The 9165-nt window shown below is 48.1% G+C and overlaps 1 long non-coding RNA gene across 2 annotated transcripts; it reads left to right on the forward strand.

The window, feature by feature from the left end:
- Positions 1–793: 793 nt before the first annotated feature.
- On the forward strand, positions 794–7607 carry LOC129060899 (uncharacterized). 2 transcript variants are annotated; one of them, XR_008527773.2, is made up of 4 exons: positions 794–2581; positions 3529–3843; positions 6238–6401; positions 6729–7607. It is a non-coding gene; the product is annotated as an uncharacterized LOC129060899 (long non-coding RNA). The 2 variants fall into 2 exon arrangements; XR_008527774.2 differs by having other exon boundaries at positions 794–2577.
- The last annotated feature ends 1558 nt before the right edge of the window (positions 7608–9165 follow it).

Here is a 9165-nt window from a genome sequence, read left to right on the forward strand (position 1 = left end):
CATGCCTCTGTCAGCACCAGCCTCCTAAAAACACCCTCGACTTTCTCCAAGCATGGATTGCCTGAGCTCCCCTCCTGCTCCCCAAAGAGGCCGGGGAACAAGTCAGACAGGGGATAAGTCAGACAGGCTCAGCTGTGGGAGGCTGGAGCAAAAAGACCAATAAAACTGACTTCATTTGTAATGTTCCCATGTTTGTGATTTTGTTATTTCTACTCTGTTTCCTCGGAGCAATGAAACAAGGAAATGGAACAAAAAATAACAAAACCCAGCTCTAAGTATAAATGAACTTTAAGGCCTCCCTCCGGCTCCCTCTTTTCCTCCTTCCTCACCAGGTTTGCCTGGCTGACCCTTCCAGCCAGTGAATTCCTTTCCCAGATTGAGTGTTTCCATTTTAATTTTTATGGCATTTCCCTGGATTAATGGTTAACGCATTCATTTTCTCCCCTCCACCCTCCATTATCAAAGAGTGCTTTGAATAACCATTAACTTTCTGGTTAACTGAAAGAAACACGTTAATCATCTACAAGTCCTGGGGCAGGAAAATTATTCTTGGTAACCTTCTCCCAATGGCAAGAGAACCACTGTCCCTGAGCAGCTCACCTTCAGCCACACCTGGGTCTAGAAGCTTGCAAAACCCCTCCGGTAATCTTGTTACAAGGACTTAGTAAACCGAGGTCATAAACTGCTGAATGGCTAAGCGCTGTGCTTTTCAACCCAGTCACCACTGGTTCTCTAGGACCCTATAAAGAGACAAGGCTGGGCTGCTTCTTCTCCCTTTTTTTTTTTTCAATTGTTTTGCCAGTAAAGTCTCATCTATTGTACATTCCTTGTTACTGGGAAACTCAAGTGGCTGTACAGGCTGTTCTTGGAGCCACAGTTAAAAGCGCTTTGACCCAAACACACATGTGGCGTCATCCTGAGCTCTGTTTGCGTGGGGCCGGGACACCGGACTAGGAAACCTCTCCCTGCTCTAGCAACTGAGTGTGGCCAGGATTGAGGGACCACAGGGGGTGGCTCTGGATGCAGCAATCCAAGTCCCCTTTTCAGGGAGGGTGACCTCTTTCTGAAGTTCAGTGGATGGCCCCCTTCCAGGGATAGGGAGACAGGAGGAGGAGGAGGAAGAAAAGGAGGAGGAAAGCTCTCAACAGCTCCCCACCCCCAACCCATCCCGGAGAGAAGGACTGCAGTCCCGGAGACCAGCTGAAGGAGTGGCTTGTGCACCGTGTGCCCGCAGGGTAGAGCGCGCCATCTTGGAGAGATGCCTCTTTCATTCACAAAGCGGATCTGTTGCAGAGCCCAGAGCCCCGGGGAGAGCAGGGCGGCGTCCAAGTGCTTGCTGGGTTTGGCTTGCACTCCCTCTCCCTTAAAGAAGACAGAGGCGGAAGGGAGAGGCTGTTCTGCGGAGGGGAGCCTCAGGCACTGCTAGACTTATTAGGAAAGATATTGCTGGGGTCTTGGCAAGCCATGGGTGCAGCGCTCCCCATCGTCATTCCGGTGCGGCTGGTTACTGTCACCCTGCCTCCTCCCCGCCGGCCTGCGAGCCTCTCTGTTCCAGATCCAAACATTTCCTCATTAGGCAGCCTGCATGTGCATTTCCCTGGCAGTGGAGGGAAAGGCACCCCTGTGACCTAGGATGACCGACCACGGGGACTTGCCCTCCTCCCCCACAGGTGCACTTGCTCTTTTCTGGGCCAGCCTTGTGATCTGGTGTCCAGGCACTTGGCAACATTTAGCAAGTGTTCCTCAGTGCTCTGTTTGGTAGTTAACGCTGTTGACACGGACACCTTTGGGAGCACGTGGGAGAAGCTGCTGCCTCCGTTTCCCCCTGGGTTACAGCGCCTGGCGCGGTCTGTTGTCCCCTCAGAAGTGGTGGGCGACTTTATCTCCTTTTTCATCCCTAACCCTCTCCCTTGGAGCTGTCTTGATCTCTCTTTTGGACCCAGGAAAGTGAGCAGAGCTTATTACTCACTATATATACACACTGCATCTAGACCCGTGCATGCCTTCTTGGTGTCAAGGACACACCATATTTCAAAGACTTCATGAAAAAGAACGTGAGGTATCTCACACGGTGACATGATAAAGCTTTGGACAACGTGGGTTAAGATTAAAATAGGTCATTACAATTAATTGTATCTCTGTCTTTTGACCCTTCAGTGGCTCCTGAAATCCGTCACACATGTGGCTCGCAAGTATTTTGGTCGGACAACGCTGCCGTAGATTGTCCCACTGTGAAATGGTTCCCTCTGGGCTTACGGGACTGCTATAGAAGGGTCCTAAGGTCCTGTGCCTCCCTGCTTTTCAAGTGGCTGCAAACTTCTGTGCCTACCGCTTCCTCTCACTGGATGTTTCCTTCCTGCCCGCCTCCCTGAAAAACTCCTAGTCCCTCTTCAGGATGTAGAGCTGGAGCCTCCACTCCAGGAAGCCACTCATGTTGTTGCCAACACAACCCCCTGCACACATGCAGTATTAGGCATTGTTGGTCTGCCTGGCTGTCCCTGGGCTGTGCTGTCCTTGAGGGCAGTTTTTGTGTCTAATTCCCAGAGAGCGCAAGAACACGAGCATGCTCATCCAGACGTTAGTAAGCGGCCCTAAAGGGTGGAGCAGACTCCGGTTTTATTTATTTTTCCCCTGCTAGGAGCAATCAATTATTAACCGAAGTCACGATACTTTGGTTGCTGTTATCAGCACATGAAAATATCAATCAAGGCTGGGTTTCAGACCTGCCTGGCACTATTCAAAGGAAATTTTTTAGTAATTCTTATTTTATTAAGAGCACTAGTATATTCAGATCAAGTAAAACTTCACGTACAACAGGTTCACTCTTCTATATGAAATGTTTGTGGGAAATCTCATGCATCAGGTGCTCTCAAAAGGTGGTGAGGTGTAAATGTCAACCTCAAAGGCTGCAGTGTCCAACATGGCACACCGCTTGTGTGGCTCTTAGCACCTGAAGCATGCCTCGTCCACAGTGAGATGTGCTGAAAATGTAATATATATCCAGATTTTGAAGACTTGGTAAAATATCTCACTAGCAATTTTTTATATTGATTACATGAGGAAGTGATAATATTTTGGGTTGGTTAAGTTAAACGTATTATTAAAATTCATCTCACCTGTTTCTTTTTAAAAGTGGCTTCTAGAGAATTTTAAATAACATGTAGTTCACATTATATTTCTATGAGACAGTGCTGCTCTAAGGCGATTATGCTTTGTTTGTTTTGAGACACTCACAGGTGTATGTGAGCATTTCAACTGGGTTTATAACAGCTTAGGAAACTGGGAAGTTTGACTTGGAACTTTCCCGCCAAGTGACAAAACATCCGTCCAGTGATAGAAGTTTTAATTCTACTTCCTCCAGCCAGATCTTGCCTGGAGGACCCACGTTGACTTACTCTCTCCAGAAACAGCCCCACTGGCTCTCTGGGGGAACTCCTGGGTTCTGCAGGGACTTGCTAGGTAGTAATTACAGGTGTGTAGAGACCCTCCTGCTTCATACACTCAGTCATTATTATTTACTTTTACCAGGCACCAGGGGCGTGATGAGAGCTTAGCTGAAAGGAGAGAAGACTCAGCAAGCACATCACCGTGAAGCTGACCTGTCAGCCAGATTTCACAGCACCTGCCTGTTCCAGCCTGAGGGGCTGCGATTCATTCCTTGGGAAAGAGAGCTGCAAATTCCCTCTCTAGGCTACAGTCCAAATCCTTGCTCTTCTCTCTCAGGTTCTGGAAGACAGAATGGAGGCATCTACAGAGCAAGGACATGTTTTCTACCTGAATTAGCTTTTCTGACACCTTCGAACCTTCTCTAAGAAATTGATTTTTTAACATACACATATACAGGTAAACATTTAAATCTGTGCCATAATGTATTTGCACTTCGAGTCCCCCTGAAGTCCTAAGTCACATGCTTCTCTTCCTAGGGGTTCTGTCTGAAGCAGAGACCCCTGGATTGGAGCAGTGGGAAGAATCCTGATGAATCAGGTGTTCTTGCCTGCTTACATTAACTGGGCACCCTGCCTGCCCACCCCACATGCTGAATACTGCTGGGGAGAAGAGAAGAAACATTTATTAAAGGCAAGGAAAAATTAGGGCCTTTTCATTGAGGTCAGAAGATTTTTGAGGTAGGATCAGCTGGCCAGGTGCATGACCAATTTTCTTGGCTCCTTAGAAGCAGCAAAGTATTTGAAAAATAATGGAGCCCTTAGTCCTACAAGTAAAAACCCATTTATATAGGGAATTTTTTAAAAAGTGCTGGCGATGGAAAATTTCCGATGAGATGCATTTCTTCCTGCCTGAATGTCTCAAATGCCTGCTGGATTTGTCTCCCTGCTAAGACACTCACACTTGCAAATCTGTGCTTTTCAAGGTGGGGAGATGAAAATAAAAAGTCTGTGAGATGTATTTCTGGGAGGCCTGAAAACAGGAAGCAAATTGGAACCACAGCATGTGGGGCACGGATGCTGGATTCTGGGGGATATTTGCTTACTCGGAAAGGCCGCAAACATTCCATCCTACCCACTGCTAGGAGCTCTGCACTTTGCTAATGTCCCATGGAAACCAAGGTTCTCTTTGGGACTCGACAGGACTGGGTTATTTTTCTCAGCTTAAATTGTTTTTATATGGTTATCCTCAGTACTCTTTTCTGTTTTGGGATATTTTCATACTTTTTATTTTTTAAAAACCCCAGAATATCTTGATTTTGAAAAGGTACATTCACTCAAATAAGGTGCCCAGCGCATAGACAAGGCTGCCTCAGTATTTCATGTGTCAACAGCCAATGCCCCCAGTACGTGCAGAAAACCTGAGAACAAGGAAGGAAGAAAAAGGTCTGGTCCTTGCTCTGTGGGTATTTAAGCATCTCTCAGCCCCCTCCTCTGACTTCTCAACTACATTCACCTCTATGGCCTCAAATGGAGAGAACTGGGGTTATAGGAGAGGATATTAGGTATGCCTGCTATAGAATGAGGAAGGCATTTCAGAATGTGCTTGGGGAGGAGATGGAATGAATGGCAAAGGGGATGTTTGTCTGTGAGGGTGGTCTGTGATCTCTGGGTGGGGGATGTCTGTGCAGCTCCCTTCATGGCCTCTCATGGCCCACACAGTAGGCAGTGTTTGCCACACACAGACCCTGGACAAAGTCACAGAGTGGTATTGGTACCATTTCATAGGAGGGGTCCTAGGGGACATTCTAGGAAGTTCTTCATCAGCTTAGGAAGGTGCAGGCTCTGCAGTCATTAAACACAGTCTACCAGCCAGAGAAGCCCAAAAGCTGCTGCTCCTGCTGTTCTGCATGGTGTGGGAAACTACGGCATTGGCACAACTTTGGGAGCTCCCTTTGATCTCTTGTTTGTCTGCATTTCCCATACTCTTCCAGTCACCAAGTGTCATCATTCTTCCCCGGGTTGTCTCTGTCTCCCTTCCTTTTCTGTCCCCATGACTCTTACCTGTGTCCAAAACTATGGCATTTAAGGTGAAAGAGCCAGTCTATAGGAGCTGCTTCGAGGAAAGTCTTGCAAGACTGCCTTCTTGAACTTGGTGCTCAAACTCCCCTCTGACTTCACAACCTGCATAGTTCCCTGGGTGAGAAACAGGTTCTCCAGGATACTTGGTGTTGCATTAAGTCTATAGGCCTTGGAAGACACTCAGTGACTGACTATTAGAGATCATCTGCCTCTCATTTTGGGGATGTGAAGGTTGAGACTCAGAGAGGTCAGGCAACATGTCTGAGGTCATTGAGCCAATTAGCGGCACACCCAGAGTTGTCTCCCAGATTTCCCGACTCCCTATTCATTCCCCAAAACCTACCCATGGTGAATGTTGTGCCAGGCTGTTCTACATCACCAGTAGAGAGAAGTTGCCTTGAGTACTCAGTTTGGTTTTGAAGTTAACTTATTCAGGCACACTTGAGCATGCAGTGAGTCACTGGATTCATTTCCAGACCTATGGACTCAGTGCATCACCTCACCGAGCCTCCTGCACACTCTGCTTCTACCCTGGACAACTGTGCATTTTGAGAAGCTGGAGGAAATTGTTTGGCGTAGTGTTCTAGGCCAGCAGTCATGTGAAACCGAGCTAGGCCTGGCTCCTATAGGCTGGTGAAAGCCAACTGTTAACTGTTCAGGATTTTTTTGAGTTGGTTAACTATTGATAGTTTCAAAGTGGCCATGGCAGGGGTATTTATACCATAGAAATTGGTACATGTTACAAATTAAGGTTTCATTTTTCACCCTCCAGAGATCTGATTTACTAACTCGCTGCTGATTCTGAGGTAGGACCCCAGCTTAGGAAGGCACTTTCAGGCAAGACTGTTCTGCGGTAATTAGAAAATGGAGAGTGGCCCTGTCAGATGCAAAGGAGACTATCACATTTGGAAAAAAATACTGCCTATTGCACAAGAGGTAAGAGTCACTGAGACATCTTGCACCAGACCCAGGTGAGTTCCAGAGAAGAGCAGAGCTGTCCAGCTTTATCAGTGGCAGTGAGGGATGGAAGGGGCCCTGATGGTCATCTTGGGACAGCTTCTTAGGGTCACCCAGGAGCCCATGAGCGAGGTATGCCACTCTGTGGTGGGACAGAAACCCCTGTAAAGAGCAAGCAGACACTCAGTCACCCAGGACCCTCCCCAACACTCCCATTCCCTGCAATCTGTCAGCACATCCTATCAGTCCCGTCCGCAGTAGACATCTGATCATGCCTTCTCTCCCTTGCGACCGCCGTGACTCAAGTCCAGGTTCCTGCTACATCCTTCCTAAAAGGCCTTCTCCTGCAAGCTTGCCTACCTCAAATCGACTCTCCCCACATAGCTGCAAAAGTGGTTGTCTGAGAAGAAGGGGGAAGAAGAGGAGAAGAAGGAAGAGATGAAGAAGGAGAAGATGAAGAAAAAGAAGAAGAGGAGGAAGAAGAATAAGAAGGAGGAAGAGGGGGAAAAGAGGAGGAGATGATGTTATGTCACCCCTTCACCCTTCCCCTGCACACACATAGACACACACACACACACACACACACCACGAAAACCCTTCAAGAGCTTCCCATTGTACTTAGAATAAAATCCATGCTTGAGTAAAGCTCTGCATGATTTGGCCCCTGCAAACCTCTCCAGCCTCCTCTTGCTCGGGAGCCTCTGTGCTCACAACTCTCCTGCCACCCTGGTCTTCTTTCAGGTCCTTGAATGCTGGCTAAACTCTGCTGCCCCAGGACCTTTGCACCTGGTCTTCTGCTGGCAGGAATACTCTTTCCTGAGTCTTCCCCTGGCTGGCTCTTTCATTTCCTTTAGGTCTCAGCTTGAGTGTAACCTCACAGGGCCATTTCCTGCTCACCTGCTGAAAAGTCAGGCCTCGTCTGTTTTCTGTTTTAGCTCCTAAGTTTCCTTATGACCATTATTTCAGCCCACAGTTCTTTTATTTACTTGTCTGCTTACATTTTGTTTTAATCTTTTCTCTACTTCCCCCCACTTCAACAGATGCTCCATGGAGAAATGGGTTAACCACTGCATTGCCAGTGCCTGGCATATAGGGGTGCTCAAATAAAGACTTGATAAGTGGGCTGGGTGCGGTGGCTCACACCTGTAATCTCAGCACTTTGGGAGGCAAAGGCGGGCGGATCACCTGAGGTCAGGAGTTCGAGACCAGCCTGGACAACATGGCGAAACCCTGTCTCTACTAAAAATACAAAAGTTAGCTGGGTGTGGTGGTGCGTGCCTGTAATCCCAGCTACTCTGGGAGGCTGAGGCAGGAGAATCGCTTGAACCTGGGAGACAGGGATTGCAGTGAGCTGAGATCACATCACTGCACTCCAGCCTGGGAGACACAGTGAGACTCCATCTCAAAAAAAAAAAAAAAATAGTTGATGAGTGGTTCATTCTACTGCCACCACCTATGGGAAGACAGGTCAGGAATGTTGAAATGAAAGAAGTGCTTGGCTTCCTCTGAGCCCCAGCTGGACACAGGCATCTGTGATGCATCCAGATTCAGGCTGCTCATGTACTCTGAGGACTCAACGCTCCTGGAGAGCTAGCAGGGAGCTTTGCACACGTACAACCAGTTATCACCAAGCAATTGGGGATTAATGGTGCAAGGGGTTAAATGGGTTCAAAGTTTTCCTCTTAAGCTCACCAAGATGGTAAACCGTACTTCAAAGCTGCTTGAAAATTCTTACTTGGTGAGCATGCAGTTCTGTGTCCCTTTTGGGCAGAGGATTGGGAAGGCAGCCACCAAGGCCGCCTGCCGAGTGAACAGGGGGAGGGGGCGCTCCAGGTGACCCGTGTGCAGAGACCCGCTCATGCCTGACCCGCAGTTAGTGCACGCTCGCAGTGGTTCCAGTCTTGTCCTAGCGACCCGACTGGCCTGGTTTGTTATTGGAACTAGAGCTGATGATTCACTTTAAATAGATCCTTAACCTCACAATTTGTTTTTCTTGAAATGGTCCTGAGAGGTGCTTTCCAAGAAACAAGGAAAAAACTGACTGCACAGTGGTGACTTTGAGTCTGTCTGCAGAAAGCAGTGTGAGTGGATGGTTCATTCCCATGGCAAAGCCTTTCCCTGTCACCCGGTGTCAGGGACAGTGAAAAAACACGGGCCATAGCTTGGGAAACGGGTACTCTGCAGTTGCCGTAGCAGGTCTTCAGGGAGAGCTTATGGGAACCCACGGTGTAGGGGCGGGGGAGGGGGACTGGGTGTGTTCATTTCCCAGGGCTGCCGTAACAAATTACCACAAACTGGGGGCCTTAAAACAACAGAAATGTATTGTCTCGCATTTCTGGAGGCTAGAAGTCTGAAATCAATGTGTCGCAGGACCACACTTCTTCCTTGCAGCTTTCTGGCTCCTGGTGCTTGCCAGCAGTCCTTGGCAGTTCTCAGCTGGCGGTTGCATCTCTCCAGTCTCTGCCTTTGCTGTCGCGTGGCCATCTTCCCTCTGTCTCTGTCTCCGTATTCAAATCTTTTTCTCTTTGTGAGAACACCAGTCATTGGATTTAGGGCTTGCCCTAATCCAGTAGGATATTATTTTAACTTGATTACATCTGCAATTACATCCTATTTTCTAATAGGGTCATATTCACAGGCATCAGAGTTAGGGCATCAACATATCTTTTGGGGCTGGGGACTCAATTCAACCCACCACAGGAGAGGTCCCCTTGCTATTAGGCGGGTAGTCATATCACACGCA

Source organism: Pongo abelii, chromosome 1 (genome assembly GCF_028885655.2).
Source record: "Pongo abelii isolate AG06213 chromosome 1, NHGRI_mPonAbe1-v2.0_pri, whole genome shotgun sequence".
NCBI lineage: Eukaryota > Metazoa > Chordata > Mammalia > Primates > Hominidae > Pongo > Pongo abelii.